Below are 16,509 nucleotides of genomic sequence, written 5' to 3'. Positions count from 1 at the left end.
GGGCACTTCTTCGTGGCCCCAGCAGCTAAGCAGGCAGGTAAGGGGGGGCAGGCTGCAGGAACCCCGGCCAGCCTCTCCTCTGCCAGGACCCCCAGGGCCTGGACCCCACTGTCCTCAGCGGCCTTGGAAAACCAGCAGACCAGGCTCGGGGCCTCTCCTGGGCTGGGCCAGAGACCCACACTCAGTGGAGACCCCCAAACATCCACAACGCTGCGGGCCGTGGCCTTGGAGAATTGCACGCCTACATCCCCACAGAGACGCACAGGTGCATGGCTCCCCGAGGAAAGAAGGGGCCTTGAATTCCACCGCAGCACACGGCACCCCCACACACTCCTTCCCAGGAGAAGCACAGACAGGAGGCAAATTCAGTCCAGGCACAATAAATGCAGAAACGCGTCCCACTCCCACATTTCTGATCACAAATGCTAACCCCCCACACCCCTCCAATCTGCCCAAATGCTGGCGTTTGTTGAACAGGCAGGGAAACCCCTACTGTCTTCCCGTGCACTGCTCTCCAGGCCGTGGAAGGAGGCTTGGATTAGAATGCAAATTCCTGGGCAAGACCAGCTTGCGTTCCTGACCTCCGTGACCTTGGCCAAGTCCTATCCTCTCTCCACGTCTCAGTTTCTCCATCTGAAGAAGAGCCTGGTGAGCTCTGTCTGGCCTGTTTGCTGAGATGTGTGAGGGCCACGGGCGGCTGGGCTGGGTTTGGACTGCTTTCTCCTCCTCTGGGGTGCCCCAGAGTCACAGTGGATACCCAGTAAAGATGTTGAGTGGCTCTTTGTCATTCTTTTTGGCAAAATATCTGAAACCCCTTCCTATGCCCAAACTGTGACTCATGTCAACCCTCCATGATCTTCTGAAAATGGTGAGTCCTGGCTTTTCCGGCTGCCTTCCCGCTGGAACACGAGCTCGCATCCCGGGCTCTGCCTGTCGGCTGCACCTGCCTCGACTGGACTCAGCCGGTGGCGTAGGAAGTGGGGATACTCTTGGTGCCAGTTGGGGTTGGGGTCAGGGGACAGTAGTGGCAGCGGCAGTGGCAACTTGGCCTGTGGCTGTGGCCATGTCAAGAGCCCAGTGAGGCCGAGGCCTCAGTGGCACAAATGACAGGAGCTAGTGCTCGACGGAGGAGGCTCTTGTGTCCCACACCCCAACTTTACAGTTTTTCACCCCAGGCCTCGTTCTCCAGCCCTCTGGACTCTGAAGTGCCCTTTCGGTAAACTCCTTTGACGTGCATGTTAGCCAGCATCACTTCAGTTGCTGGCAGTTAAGATAAAGACACCAACGAAGCAACCATTTCTCAAAAAGCCTGAAGTCTTGGATCCCGGCCATGGCCTTGCCCCTGACTGTCTGTGTGACCTTGGGCTAGACTTTACCTCGTGGAGCCTTTATTTCCCCCTCCGTAAAATGGAAATGGTAAAACCTGCACAGGGCACGGCTCCAAAGAGTAAATGAGACCCCGTCTGTGACAGCTCCCGGCACGGAGCACGTCACAGGAAAGTGCTCGAAGAATTCTCTTTCTCTTCCCTCCTGCCTCCCTGGGGGAGCTGACAGCCTTGCCAGACAAGCCAAGGCCAGACAGAAACAGCACCAGACCGTCCTGTACGAGGATTTAAAGTGGGAATCGAGTCCATAAAGCTGCAGCATTCTGAACCCCTTCCCTGCTCGAGGGGCTCCCTTGCGGGATGGCCTCTCTTCACTCCGCCGAGCCCCTGCGCGTCCACCCCCACCTCCTGCTTCTGCTCCGTCTCTCCCCCAGCCTCTGCTCAGCAGGTCCTGCGCTTTCTTCCCTTCACTCAGGAGGCCCCTCCACCCTCCGCTCCCCCCCTCCTCTTTATTCACCCAAACCCTACCCACCCCCCTCCTCCCCAAATCTTCTGACCGTCCCCTACCTGCACCTGAGCCTTCCTCCTGAGCGCTCCTGGCCCCGCCTCAAGTTCAGGGGCTGTGTCTCACCTGCCTCCGGATCGCGGGCTCTGAGCCCAGGGCCTGCCCCACCTATGTTTAAACCGTCCCCCCTGGAAGCTTTGAACAGCAGGTCTCATTTGTTCTTTGCCTCAGATCTGTAAGATATGGGGGCCTCAGATTGGGGACCATGAGCTCCATTTGAGAGATGAGAAAACACACTCAGAGCGGGGAATGACTTGCCCTCAGCCGGCATTTGAACCCGGGTCTTCCAACCCAGCAGAGAGTTCTCCCCTCCGCCTAACCCCATCTCTCGGAAGCAGTGCCAGGTGATCTCCCTGCAGGCCAAGGGGCTTCACTGGGACCCCAGTTTGCTAATTGTTTTTGTGACATTACAGAAACATTACAGTCCTGTTAGTTACATTACACAATTTCTCCACTCTATATAAATTGCTGCTAAAAAAAGATGAAGAAAAGAACTTTTAGTGGGGGTAGAGGGGGAGCAGTTGTTGCCTACAGATAATGAAGCATCTATTTTTGTGCCAGAGAAGGGGACAGGCAGAGCAAGTTGACAAAGATAATTCCACAAAGAAGCACTTGGTCTAACTTTCCCTGGACTTGCCAACAACTTGCATTTTTCCTTCCTTTTTAGAAAGCGAGCGCTGCCAGCCCAGGTTGGCGTCAGGCCTGGAAAGAGGCCAAGTCCCAGGGCCTGCAGGGGTCCCTGGGCACTACCAGCCTGAGCCCTCACTCACAGAAGAGGAAACTGAGGACCCAGGCGCCAGGGCCTTCTGGAAGCCCGCTGGCCACAGTCTCAGCGGAAGAGCCGCCCCTTGTCACCAGCTCCATGGGGCCCCAGGCCCCCAGCTGCCGCCCTGAGAGCCGCCCAGGCCCCGGGAGAGGCAGCACTGGGCAGGGACGCCCAGGCCAAGGCGTTCAGGTTTGGGCCTGAAGCTTCGGGAGCAGCAAATCAGACTTGTACTTGGAAAAATATTTCTCTTGCTCAATGGCTCATCTGGCAAAATTCACATCCAGAGCTCATCAGGTTTTTTTAAACACCCCCTCCTGCCTACAACCAAATTGTTTCCAGTGCTCAGCATATGAGAGTTAGTAATGATCATTGTTTTCTCGCGTAGTTCTTTAGTTTTAAAACAAGCAATTAAGAATGTACAAAGAAAAATGCTTTCCACTTTTAAAGATTCCATAAATTCAGTAAAATATCTTACGTATAAACTAAAATTTGCACTTACCAAGCAAAAGTATTACACCCTATGGTAGTTTGAAGCTGTTCTGTACCCCAGAAAAGGCCATGTTCTCTTAATCCTTTCCTGTGGGAGGGAGCTTTGGGTTACGTTGTTTCCGTTGAGATGTGACCCACCCATTCCAGGTGGGACTTAATCCTCCTGCAGGAGTCCTTTATGAGGATAAAAGCCACGGAGGGGCTGAGAGATGAAATTAAGGGAAGCTCACAGAGAAAAGGCCTGGAGAAGCTAGGAGAGGAGCCACTGAGGCCAGGAGCTGGAAGCAACAAAACCCGGGAGAGAAGGAGCAGCAGAGGCCACCCTGTGCCTCCTCGGGTGACGGAGGAGCCCCAGACGCCGGTGGCCTGTCTTCAGAGTCCAGGTGATGCCCTGAGTTGGACATTTCCATGGCCTTAGAACTGTAAATATAAGCTAATAAATCCCCGTTGTAAAAGCCTGTCCATTTCTGGTATGTGGCATTCCAGCAGCTTTAGCAAACTAAAATGCACCCCATAGCTCCCACTGCTTTGCTGTGTTAAAATTTAAACACAAATTTCTGTGTTCACACGAATGACAGAATGAAGAACCCAAGGTCCATTTTTTCATTTCTACAACCACGATGCTGTCGGTTATTTCAAATCCACCACATAAATACAGGGGCTGTGGAACCACAGGGTGGGAGAGGGGAACTGCGCCAGGGCAAGTTCAAATGCTCTGAGCTGTTAGGGACTTGCTCTCAAGAGCAGCACCTACAACTCAGACCCTGTGTTCCAGGGAGTTCTCCAACGTGCACACAGAATCCAGGGTTACAGAAGATAGGTTATTTTTAAAAATCTGTCATTTCTCTCTCTATCATCTATCTCTCATCTATCTACGTATCTATGCAACTATGTATCTATCTATGTATCTATGTATCTATATCTATCATCTGTCTGTCTATCTACCTCCATCTCAATAGTAACTCCGGCAATTGCAGGCAGAAAAGCTGACATCCAGCGAGGAGACCATTGCAGAGAGTCAGGTGAGATGAGGGCCCACGTTAGAGAAGGGGATTATTCACAGAGTTAGATGCCTTGGGTCATCTCAAACTTCTTCCCACTCCCCAAATACATTAGGCCCCTCACCCCTGGACCCCCACCCCACCTCCACTTTTGCCCATGTGCCATCCCTGTTGCCTGCAACAGCCTAACAAGCTCATGCGCATCCTTTACAGCCCAAGTCAAATGTCACCTCCTCTGGGAAGCCTTCCTTGACCACTCCAAGTAAAACGAAGGGTGTTTTTGCCCCCTGGGCTCCCCCAGCACCCTGTGATCACTTTGATTGTCCCCGACCCATCACGCTGGATTGTAATGTCCTGTTTGATTGCCTGCCTCCCTCATAATCCTGTGTGATAGAAGGAGAGACCATGTCTGTAGACTAGCACCCAACATGGTCCTTGGCAGACAGCATGTTTTAGTGTTTGTTTCATGACCAAACGAGGTCAGTTCAGACTTTACAGATTTTTGTCTCATTTTAAAATCCTAGAATCCAAATATGTGCTCAGTGGATCTCCTGTCACATTCCCCATCTGCCTTAGGCAGTAGGAAGGAAGTAAACCCAGGTGTTGATTCCCTTTCCCACTCTCTAGACTCACAGGGGGAGACAGAAACCCCAGGCGTGCCCGCCTTCTCTCGTGAGGGTTCCTGGACTGTGCACGAGAGAGTTTTCTGTTTGTTAAGTTACAACCCAGCACCCTGCAGAACCCACTATCCATTGGGGCAAGCCCGCTCTCCGTTGGGGTTCGCAGTCTTTCAGAAGCACGACTGGGCAGAGACTGGTGGGGGCTGCAAACCCCCACCCCAAGGGTCCTCGCCTTGCTGCAGGCTCCTTTCGCTCGCAGGTGTGACTGTGCAGAAACGCCTTCGCGGAGCCAACAGGAGGCAGGGGGCCGTGGGGACAGGTCCGGGAGGGTTGTGGTCCCCGTGCAGGGGCTCCAGGACCGTGTGTAAGTTACCTGGCCTTCCCGAGCTCCGGCTCTCTAGTCTCTAAGAAGCACACCTGCAGGGAGGAGGAAAGGAGAGAGTCCACCTAAAAATTCCAGCAGCTGCCAGGTCCTCAACAGACATCCCCTCCTAAACAGTGTCACCTTGTAAGGCACGCCAAAAACGTAAGCCGTTAGCATTAGGCGCCTGTGGAATGTTCTTTTTTTTTTTTTTTTTTTTTTATACAAAACAAATCGTACTTTCGATTGTTTACAGTACCATTACATAGTTGTACATTCATCACCTAAATCAATCCCTGACACCTTGATTAGCACACACACAAAAATAACAAGAATAATAATTAGAGTGAAAAAGAGCAATTGAAGTAAAAAAGAACACTGGGTACCTTTGTCTGTTTGTTTCCTTCCCCTATTTTTCTACTCATCCATCCATAAACTAGACAAAGTGGAGTGTGGTCCTTATGGCTTTCCCAATCCCATTGTCACCCCTCACAAGCTACATTTTTATACAACTGTCTTCGAGATTCATGGGTTCTGGGCTGTAGTTTGACAGTTTCAGGTATCCACCACCAGCTACCCCAATTCTTTAGAACCTAAAAAGGGTTGTCTAAAGTGTGCGTAAGAGTGCCCACCAGAGTGACCTCTCGGCTCCTTTTGGAATCTCTCTGCCACTGAAGCTTATTTCATTTCCTTTCACATCCCCGTTTTGGTCAAGAAGATGTTTTCCGTCCCACGATGCCGGGTCTACATTCCTCCCCGGGAGTCATATGGAATGTTCTTTTAATGATGGTCAAAGCTTCGGCAAAGCAATCACAAGAGAAAAACAATCAACCCAAAGAGGTGAATGACCCTGACAGGATCATCTAAGCAGAGGAGGGGACAGTGCTCTTAAAACCAACCTTTAAGATCAAACCATGAGCTAAACTAGTTGGTTCAACCCGCATCCTCATCTCATAGGCCAACAGAACCAGAAAAGGCCCAGAACGGCTGACAGCAGCCCCCTTCCGTCCCCACCTGGTGAGACTGGCCTCCTACCTGGGGGACCAATTTTTTAAGAATCCTGGAAACTATTGTGCATCAAAGGACATTCTCAAGGCCTCCCGATCGAGGCGGCAGAGTGAAACGCCTCAGGGCTCCGACCCTCATGGCAGCTTCAAACAACCAGCAACATCTTTCTCAAAGCTCCAGAGAACAGCTACAGTCCTGCAGTGGCAAGCAAGCGCTGACTCAAGGAAAAGACCACTGAAAAGGGAAGGTCTCGTGGTGCCCTGGCTGCCCCACCCGGCGTGGCGTGGAGCGGGTTCTCGCACAGGGCGGGCCCTGGCTCCTAGCTCTGGAGGGGGAAGGGCAGTGGGGGGCACAGGCTGGGAGACGCACCTCTTGTGTGTCTGGCCCAATCTGTCTGGGGTGGCCGAGGACTCGCTGTTCCAGAACTTGCCCTGCAGGCAGAAGGCGGCTCACTGAGCTCTCCTATAGACGCTGTGGCAAACGTGGCAAAGCGTTAAAATTGGTGCATCAAGAGGGGCATGGAGTGGGGTGGGGAAGTTAAGTGTACGTTGGAGTTCTCTGTATGGAGTTGGCATTATTTTTGTTACTGTCCTAGAGGTTTGAAAATATTTCAAACAAAAATTTCTAAAAAAAAAAAAAGACATTATCAAAAGTTGACAAGACACATTAGGGAATGGTAGAAATTACCTGCAAATCCTATATCTGGTAAGTGCCTGATATCCAGAACGTATAAAGAATCTTACAACTCAATAACAACAACAAAAAAGTCCAGTTAAAAAATGGACAAAGGACTTAATTAGCTATTTCTTCAAAGAAGGTAAACAAATAACCAGCACACACATGAAAAGATGCTCAGCATCAATAGTCATCAGAGAAATGAAAATCAAAACCACAATGAGATCCCACTTGACACCCATGAGGATGTTTATAATAATAATGATAATAGAAAAGGAACAGAACAGGTGCTGGCAAGGATGTGGAGAAACTGGGACCCTTGAGCGTTGCTGCTGGGAGTGTGAAATGGTGCAGCTGCAGTGAGCAGTTTGGCAGCTCCTCGAAACGTTAATGCTGGAATTACCATATGACCAGCAATTCCACTCCTCGGGATACGGGATACGTCTAAAAGAACAGGAGACAGATGCTTGTGGTGGATGGATAAACGGAATGTGGTGCATACACACGACGGAGTATTACTCAGCCGTGAAAAGGAATGAAGGTGGATGAAGGCTCAGTGTCGATGTGCCTTGAAAACGTGCCGTGAAGTGTGAGAGGCCGCACACACGCCGTGGTCACGTGTTGCATTTGAAACATCCGGAGAAACAGAAGGCAGAGCGGTGGTCGCGGGGGCTGGGGACAGGGAAATGGGGTGTCCCTGCTCGGAGGCGAGGGGTTTTGTTTTGGAAAGGACAGATAGGAGCAGCGCTTACACAATGCTGTGAATATGCTCAGTGCCAGTGAATTGTTCACTTTAAAATGGTTAATTTTATGTTATGTGAATTTCACCTCAATTTAAGAAACAGAAGTGGCAAACTATGTAAAGGGTTTCCTGTGGGAGAAAGAGGTGGGGTGAGGGGTAAAAAGATGCTCTCTTTTTAGTAGAGAATTCTAGAACAAAAAAAAGTCATAGAATCTGAATGACTGTATCAGTTCTCAGACACGTATTGACTGACTCTCTGAAATCAGGAATCTGAGAAACTCAAAAACAGTGGAGTGAAATCAGCACATGCTGGAAAGGGCCCCCAGGTTTCCTCTGGTCATACATTTAGAGGTTGAAACTGACCAGTGACAAAGAAGTGTTTCCAGTCGTTTGCTCTTCACTGAGGAAGGTTTCTGAAGGGTCTGGCATGAAACGAGCCCTCGGTTGGTGTTAAGCTGTTGTGTTATCAGCCTTCACGTTGGTGCTTTCACTCGTCTTCCTGCTGGAGAAAAGAGCTACCGTCATCGCTGCGACACGCTGGGCGCTGACCCGTGCCAGCCCTGGCACGCTCTCCCTAACCTTTAAAAAGGAAACTGAGGCCCGGGGACAAAGGGGACGCCGCAGAGGGGAGCTCCGCTCTGGACCAGCCCCCACCCTCAGCCCCCCAGGGCCGCTGGACGTCGAACCCCACGTCCCCCCGCAGCCCTGGGCCTCTAGCCTGTCTTCAGGACGAGGGAAGGAAGGCCAGGGGACGTTGTTAGGCCCAGGGTCGCACAGCCAGCCCGCGGGAGAGCCGAGCTGCCAGCCCGAGTGCGTGCCGTGGCAAAGCCTTAGGATCAGAAGACCCTCGAGACCCTGTCGTCCAGCCCCTCGTCTTTATGACCACAGCGACTGGGGCCCAGCGGGGTTGAGCACAGCAGGTGGTGACTCCCAGGCCTCGGGGACCGGGCTGGGTGCTTCCCATCATGGCCACCCTCCCAGCAAGCCGCTCTTCTCAGCTGCCCTCACCTCATGGGGTCCTCAGGAGCCCCCGATAGTAGATGCCTCTTCTGCGGATACTCTCGGAAAGGCTTCCAGAAAGCAGACACTCCATTCTGCACTCAGAGCAGAGGGGAGCTGCCTAACCCAGGGACTCGGCTGGACTCCCTCAAATAACACGGTTTTTCACCTCAACAGCTACTGTGGCAGGCCCCCTAGGTGCAGCCTCTGTGCCTCAGTCTCTTCGTCTGTGAAGTGCATGCATCATTCACCAAATATTTACGAGGCTCAAGTTTTAGTAGGGGACATAAACAACGAGGAAGCCCACAGGCATGCAGCACACGAGGGGGTTAGGGGCTAAGAAGACAAAGTGGGGCACAGGGACACAGAGGGCCGCAGAGCAGACGCCTGAGCAGGCCGCTGTGCTGAGGTGATGCTGAGTGGTTTGAACAAAGTGAGGGGACAGCCCTTCATCCACCTGGGGACAAGCGATAGAGACTGAGGGAGAAATCTGACCTGCCGCGTCGCATCGTTTAGAGAGCTACCTGTAAGGCTGGCACCCGGGTGTTCAACCAACGTTTGCCAGCATGGTGGCGACTACCACTCTACTAGGGGATGGAGGACAGGGAGGTCTTTGGGGGCTGCCGGGGGCTTCCCTCTCCATCAGGACCACATCTAACCGCTTGGCAAAGCATCGACGTCCTCCCATGACCGCCCCGTGGCCTCTCCAGCTTTGTCTTCCAGGACCGCTATGTCACACCCACCTTCCAAGCCGGTGGCATCCCCTCTGGGGGCCTCGCTCACTGCTCCACGCACCCAGGCTCTGTGGGAGCCTGCCGGGCACCCCACCTCCAGCCTGAAGCACCGTCTCCTCCTGGATGACCCTCCAACTCGCTCATCGAGTCAGCAAGTGTCGGTTGATGTGGCACTGCACCGGCATTTTCCTCCTGGAGGTGGTCACAACCCAGATGGAAGTGATTCTCCCTCCTCTGCACCACTTCTTTTTCGGGTTCTTTCATTTTACAAATAAGGAAACTGAGGCCGAGAGAGGGGAAGTGGCAAGCTCCAGTGACACAGCAAGTCGGAGGGAATGCCTTGTGAAATCACAGCCCCCTTAGCTGCTGACAACAACCAGAAAATGCTGGAACTAGGCAGCGGTTGGGGGCGCTCATTGACCCTCCCCTTAGCCCAGATCTGGGATTTCAGGGGGGCTGCACCCCGTCCCTGTGCCCCCACCTGCTGCTCCGCAGCCAGGAAACACGTACTTCACACTTTGCCAAAAGGGACAAAAGAACTCAGGGGCCAACACAGAAGTCAAATTGTTATATTGTTCTAAATAAGAATGTGCTGAATCGTTGCCAGAGATTTAAAAATGACAGGAATGGATACTGTTTTGCTGCTGGAGAGTGACAATATTTTTTTGGAAGGGGCCCTGAAGATACGCGTCCACTGCGTCGCAGGAAATAAAGCGTTTCTGTCGCTGTCGCATGGCACCGAGAGTCGGGGGCGGCGATGTCAGCAGGCCGCGGGCCCAGTGTGCAGTCGGGGAGCCCGTCCGTGGCACCCACTCCTGAGCCCCGGGACCCCTGCCTCTGCCTGCAGCCTCCTTGGCAGCAGCGACTGGGGGAAATGGGGGCTTCTCCCCGACATGGCCTCGGTGGGGCGTCTGGAGGGCAGGTGGGCGTGAGTGCTTGTGAGTGCTCAGAGAAAGGGGTATCCCCGAGAAGAGGAGAGAGAAGCAGAAGGTGACACCCTGTGGCGCTGAGGCCTCTCTCCGACTCAAGTCCTGTGGTGGGCTTCCCTGAGGGGCTTCCCACCGCCCCCCCATTTGAGGCTCTCGGCAGCTCAGGTCGGGGCAGAGAAGCTCCTCCCGGCCTTTGCCATCGAGGCCTGAGGCTGCCCCGCTCCTCGCCCTGCTGTCCTCCCGCCACCTCGAGCCGCCTGCTGGGGGTGCGAGGAAGGAGGCGGGAGCCTGCCTCTTGGGGTGCACAGCCTAGTTGCTGCCTGGAGTGGGGGAGCCCCCAGGAGGGACCCCGCCATTCCCCCCGGGTCACTGCTCACCACCAGCGTGGCCCTGGGACCAGGCAATGCCCGCCTGCTTCGTGGGCAGTGACCCGCTCCCAGCCACCAGACCCTCCCAGGGCCTTGGGGTCCAGGGGGAAGGGGAGTAGAAAAGATGCCCCCATCCTTGGTGGGATCCATGGCCAGGTGCAACCAACTCACTCCCAAGCATGGAGACTTGGGGACTCCAATTCTCTTTCTTCCTGCCCTGAATCAAGCCCAGTTCCTTGGCGCTGTCCAAAATGCAGTGAGGACCACCACAGACGGATCTCCCCCCTTCAAACCCGGAGACCAAGAGCGATGGCACCGACTCACCATCCTGAGCTCTGGCCAGTGCCAGGCCCCAGGCCGGGCGCTTTGTAATCAGAGTCTGAGATCACATCTCCAGACAGAATCAGTGTCTTTATTCAGCCTCACAGCACCCTGCAAGGCAGGTTCTGTCCCCCATACACAGATAAAGAAATGGGGGTTAGAAAGAGGAGCCGCCCACAGCCATCATCAGGCAAAAACCATCCTCAACTGTTCACCATCAGAAACAAAATGTGCCCCTCCTGAGTCACTCCTTTTTGAGGCCGGGGGAGCCTTTCCTACAGCCACTCCCTGTCCCTGGCAAGTGAGATGAGTAAACTGCTCCACAGAAGTGGCTCCTCCAGATGACTGAACTTTTCCAAACGATAAGCTTCCTATATTTTTAGCCACTTGGATTGGAAATATAAATGGGATGAAACGCATTCCTGCCTTCTCAAACACAGTCCATGGAACATCACTGATCTGTTGAGCATCCGGCTTTACCGCTGTAGACGGACGAATCCATTGACAGCCTCTGGAAACACAGGGTGGTTCTGGCACGTCACCCCTGCAAATGGCCCAATCTGCTTTTCCAGATAATAATTCTGTTTTCTTTCCTATCACCTCTCAACTAGGCTAACATGTCTCAGTTCCATCTCTCAGTGCATCTCCAATTGCTTCTAAACCCCTCTTCATGCTAACAAAGGAAGAGCCTAAGTTTTCCAGAAAGAATCAGAGAGTCAGCCTAATAAGCCAGTATCTCTCAATTCACATATAATTCTAAGACCCAAACCCTGACAAGCGAGCCTGAGGTTAGCTCATTTCTGCTCCATGGAGAGGTGCCTTGGGCTTTGTGGAAGTTATTTTTATTGCTATGCAGAGGCATTAATTTCAGGGTTTAGGTTGCTCTGTAGAGCTGGAGGGTCAGCTGGGCAGTGCGCTGATCAAACTTTGTGCAATGCAAATTGTAGAAGTGGGTAGAAACGGGAACCATGCGTGTGTTGGTTTGGGACTCGGCCTGCACAGGTGAGAGGTGGACGTGGGCTCTGGTGAGAGGGGCCGAGTGGGTGTGGAGGGCAAGGCGGGTGGCAGGGAAGCCCGACACGGGGGAGAGCAGGGGGCAGGAGCAGGGGCGGCCTCTGGGGTGAGGAGCCCGGAACTGGAAACCTCTGTGCTGTGCTCCGTGTTGTCACACGATGCCCACAGGGTGCCACAGAAGGAACAGCCAAAACCCAGGGGACACTGGCAGGCTGAGCTCGGGTGAACCAACAGAACGCAGCTCTGCAGCCAACAGTCTTTAAATACGTGCCCGAGAGTCACCTAAAGAGGAGGGCAGAGAATGTGTCCTGGGGATGTCTCTCAGGCTCTGCTCCCTCGAGCCCAACAGTTTAGCTCTGGCCTTAGCTGGCTGCACCTTTCAGCAAACGGAGGCCCTGCAAGGAACCAGAGACATCCTGCAGTTAGTTCAGAGATCCTGAAACGGCAGTTCCCTTGAGCGTACCCCTTGGAGACCCCCATTCCACTTCCATAGCTCGTCCCAAACAGCTTGTCAAAGCATCCCTTTATTCCACTCTTCCTTGAAAAGAATATCTCCATTTTATCACATTTTCTGTTTACAAGCCCTGTATAGATTAAATCCCCGGCTAATCCCCAGTGCTGTCCAGCTCTCCCACCCTCAATCCAGCTCGATTAAGGAAGCCAAGTGCAAAGGTCTGGTAACTCCTTAAGTGCTGCACACACATGCACACACTCACACGTGCACATACACCTCTTTCTAGAGTCTATTCCCAAATGTTTGAACTAAAAAAGCCCCATAAGATTATTTTAGTCTAATCTCCCAGAAGGCACGGAATCCCTGAGAGATCCGGAATGTGTTCAAGGTCACACCCAGGAGATGGCAGAGCTGGAATCTGAGCCCGGGTTTCCGTGTTGCCTCCCTCGCTGTCCCCTCGCGTAGCTGCCCATGTCTCGGGCCAGGGGAGGCAGGGAAGAGCCGTCAGCGCTCCTGTTTCCCGGTGCCGGGGGCACGGAAGGCTTGCTGATGCCTGGTGGGTTGGATGAGTTGGGGAAGGTGAGGCCTGGGCCCCGTGGCTGACGAGGAAGGCTGAACCGCTGCCCGGGGCCCGGCTGGGTTTGCTGAGGGCACCAGGTTGGAGCTGTTAGTCCCTCCTCCCTGCGTTCAGGCCTCATCGGGGGTCTGGGTCTGGCTACCTGGAAATGGGGGCAGCAGGCCAGGGGCGGCAGGGTCTATTCAGAAGCACACCAAATAGAAAAATCTAGAAAGAAGTATATTTTGGTTCAAACAGAGCAGAGTCTAAAACCGTTAGAAAATAGAGTGAGTGAGAGATAGCGAGCCCCCCATTTTCAGGGGCATTTAAGCGGAAGGATGTGGGAAGGGATCCACGTGCTGAGTTTGGACTAGACAGCGTCAGGGTGAGATCTCTTCCTGCCCCCACATTTCTTGGCACTTGGAGAAGTGAGACCGTGACTCCCGGGGCACCAGCTGGGTCGGTCCTCTCCAGGCTTCCCTGGCGGCGGCTGCAGCTGGTGGCGGCAGCCTGAGCCTTGCCGGGGAGGGAGACTCGCGTTGCCCCGGGAGCCAGGCTCAGCCTACCTCTACACGTATGCTCTTGCTGAGTTGCTGCGACAACTCTGTGGGATGGGCACTCTCATACAGGGAAACTGAGGCTCGTGGAGCCCAGGGCGGGTCAGAGCCAGGATTCCAGCCCCAGCCGGTGGACTCCAAGGCGAGTGCAGGTGCAGCCGCAGCCGCACAATCATTGGCATCCGGTCCCCGGAGCGCATCCTCGGGACCTAACGTGGGCACTGGAAACCGAGTCTTCTGTGCTGCAGACAGGACCTGATTACAGAGGGGCTAAGTTTAGATCTCCTCGCAATTGCTCGTCTTAATATAGAACAGCCCTAAGGATAATGTCGGCAAATGTTTTGCTCTCGTCTGATTTGACCAGAGGAAGGAGGAAGCAAAGGAGATGAGGCGATGGTGCATCACTGTGTGCCCAGCCTGCGGCTCCTCTCCGGGGCTGCAGGAAGTCGCGACAGGGACAGCACCGAGAATCTCCAGCTGCTGTTCTGGGGGTTCTCGGGTGAGGAGATGCAGCCTCCGGCTTCCATGTTGGACAATAGACTCCCCTTCCCTGCATCCCCGATGACCCCGGAGCACGAGGAGCACGTCAAGCCCCTTCCCTGGGACCCGATGACCCGGAGCATGGGGAGCACGTCGACCCCCTTCCCTGGGACCCGATGACCCCGGAGCACGGGGAGCACGTCGACCCCCTTCCCTGGGACCCGATGACCCGGAGCACGGGGAGCACGTCGACCCCCTTCCCTGGGACCCGATGACCCCGGAGCACGGGGAGCACGTCGAGCCCCTTCCCTGGGACCCGATGACCCCGGAGCACGGGGAGCACGTCGACCCCCTTCCCTGGGACCCGATGACCCCGGAGCACGGGGAGCACGTCGACCCCCTTCCCTGGGACCCGATGACCCCGGAGCACGGGCAGCACGTCGACCCCCTTCCCTGGGACCCGATGACCCCGGAGCACGGGCAGCACGTCGACCCCCTTCCCTGGGACCCGATGACCCGGAGCACGGGGAGCACGTCGAGCCCCTTCCCTGGGACCCGATGACCCGGAGCACGGGGAGCACGTCGACCCCCTTCCCTGGGACCCGATGACCCGGAGCACGGGGAGCACGTCAACCCCCTCGACCCCCTTCCCTGGGACCCAATGACCCGGAGCACGGAGAGCACGTCGACCCCCTTCCCTGGGACCTGATGACCTGGAGCACGGAGAGCACGTTGAGTACAGCCAAGTGTGCCAAGGCAGCGGGAGAACAGGCCCCTGCGAGTCACACAAGCACCCTTGCATGCACACACCTCCTGAGCCCCCTTCCTGCCCTGAAGCTCTGCAGGGACCCCTCCCGGGCAGCAGCAAACAGCAGTGCGCACACACGGTGGGCACGTTAAATATTGTGAATGAAGTATGAAAACTAGCATTGCGGCATCATTTAGAATATCGAATCTTAAAGCCACTCGGATGCCCAGGTAAGTGGCTCTTAAGTAAATTAGACACAACCACGTTCGCTCTAGAAAAACAAAGCGGCACAACGGCCCCACCAGCTACTTAGTGAGCAGCCCTCATTTTGCCCTGGGCGCTGTGTGACCTTGAGGGGTCATGACCTCCCTCGGCCTCATTTGTTTCCTCTGTAAAATGGGAATAAACACCTGCCTCAAGGGACTGTCGTGAGGATTCAGTGATAGATTCAAGTGGGCACTCTGGGCCCCTGCAAATGCCTTTCTGTGACAAGTATTAAAAGGCGTGAAAATGAAACTCCGTTAGAGAAAAACAATCCCAGAAGAGACGGACGTGGACCGGGGACACCCATGACTGCTGCTGTCCTGTGGGTGGCCCTCGAGAGCGAGGCGCAGGCGGGCGACATGGGCCTCGCCTTCTGCCCACCAGGAGCCCGGGCAGCTGTGGCACTCAGCTAGAGCAGCACCGCCAGAGCTGACAGGCCCCGGGCTCAGCCTCAGTGAACGCAGAGCCCCCCACGAGGGCCCGGTGGCAGCCACAGGAGCAGAGGAACAGAGGGGGCTGAAGCCCAAAAGGAGGCCATGTGGGGGCATCAGGGAGAAGCAGCCACGAGAGGCAGCCACGGCTACACAGTGCTACGGCTCAGGAAACCGAGGCTCCGAGAGACCCAGTCACTGGCACCGGGTCCTCTGGCTGGCAAGGGTGGGCAGGAACCCACAGGCACCATGATTTCACCCTTCACTGGGCAGCTCAGAAGCTCGGGCTCCAATGAAGTAGGCACCAAGGACTCCCCAGCGTTCGGTCCTTTTTAAGGGCCTCTTCGGAGAAAGTGAGACCAGGACGATGAGCTGCTTCTCCTCATGCCTCCCCTTCACCGGCCACCACGGGGACAGGGGGCTGGGGAGAGCCACGGGGTTTGTGGAGGCCCGAGGAGGAGGCTCCAGACGCCACCATGCTGCAGCGTCACCTCTTATTTCTACTTAGGGCCACAGGTATCAGAGAGAACATTGATCATGAACCAGAAGCCAGCAGCCATGGGCTCCTGTGGCTGTCATGTGCCCCGGGACCTCACCCCTCAGCCAGCAAATGCAGAGGTGGGGGAGGCGAGGCCGGGGGCCCCTGTGCAGCCGAGGAGCCCAGGCTCGTCATCCCTCCCCCACTCTGGGTCTCAGCTCCATGTGGGCCGATTCGGGGGACCCTAGTGCTCTTCCTTCCAGCGCTGCTGTCCCGGCTCCCTGCACCCCCTCTTCCTCACCCCACCCCCGACTGGAAGGAGCCGGGGCTCCCATCACCGCGCAGAGTCCAGAGCAGCCACGTCCTTCCCTTGCCGGCAAGAGAGGAAAGAACGAGGACACTCCCCGGGCGGGGATGGGGGACCGGGGGGGGCCGGGCACGCACCCCCAGCCCTGCCCGGCGGCCCGTCCCTGCTCCGGGCACGTCTGCGCCCCCCCATCGCGAGGAGGGTGGGGAACCCCCTCCACGAGGCATCCATCACCCACCCCGGGAGCATGCTGGCTCCTGGCACCGCCAGGGCCGGGGAACGCGGGCTAAGCCCCCGGCACATCCATCACCTGTCTC

Source organism: Choloepus didactylus, chromosome 20 (genome assembly GCF_015220235.1).
Source record: "Choloepus didactylus isolate mChoDid1 chromosome 20, mChoDid1.pri, whole genome shotgun sequence".
NCBI classification, from domain to species: domain Eukaryota; kingdom Metazoa; phylum Chordata; class Mammalia; order Pilosa; family Megalonychidae; genus Choloepus; species Choloepus didactylus.
The sequence above is the reverse complement of the archived record's forward strand: the minus strand, read 5'-3'. Positions refer to the sequence as shown.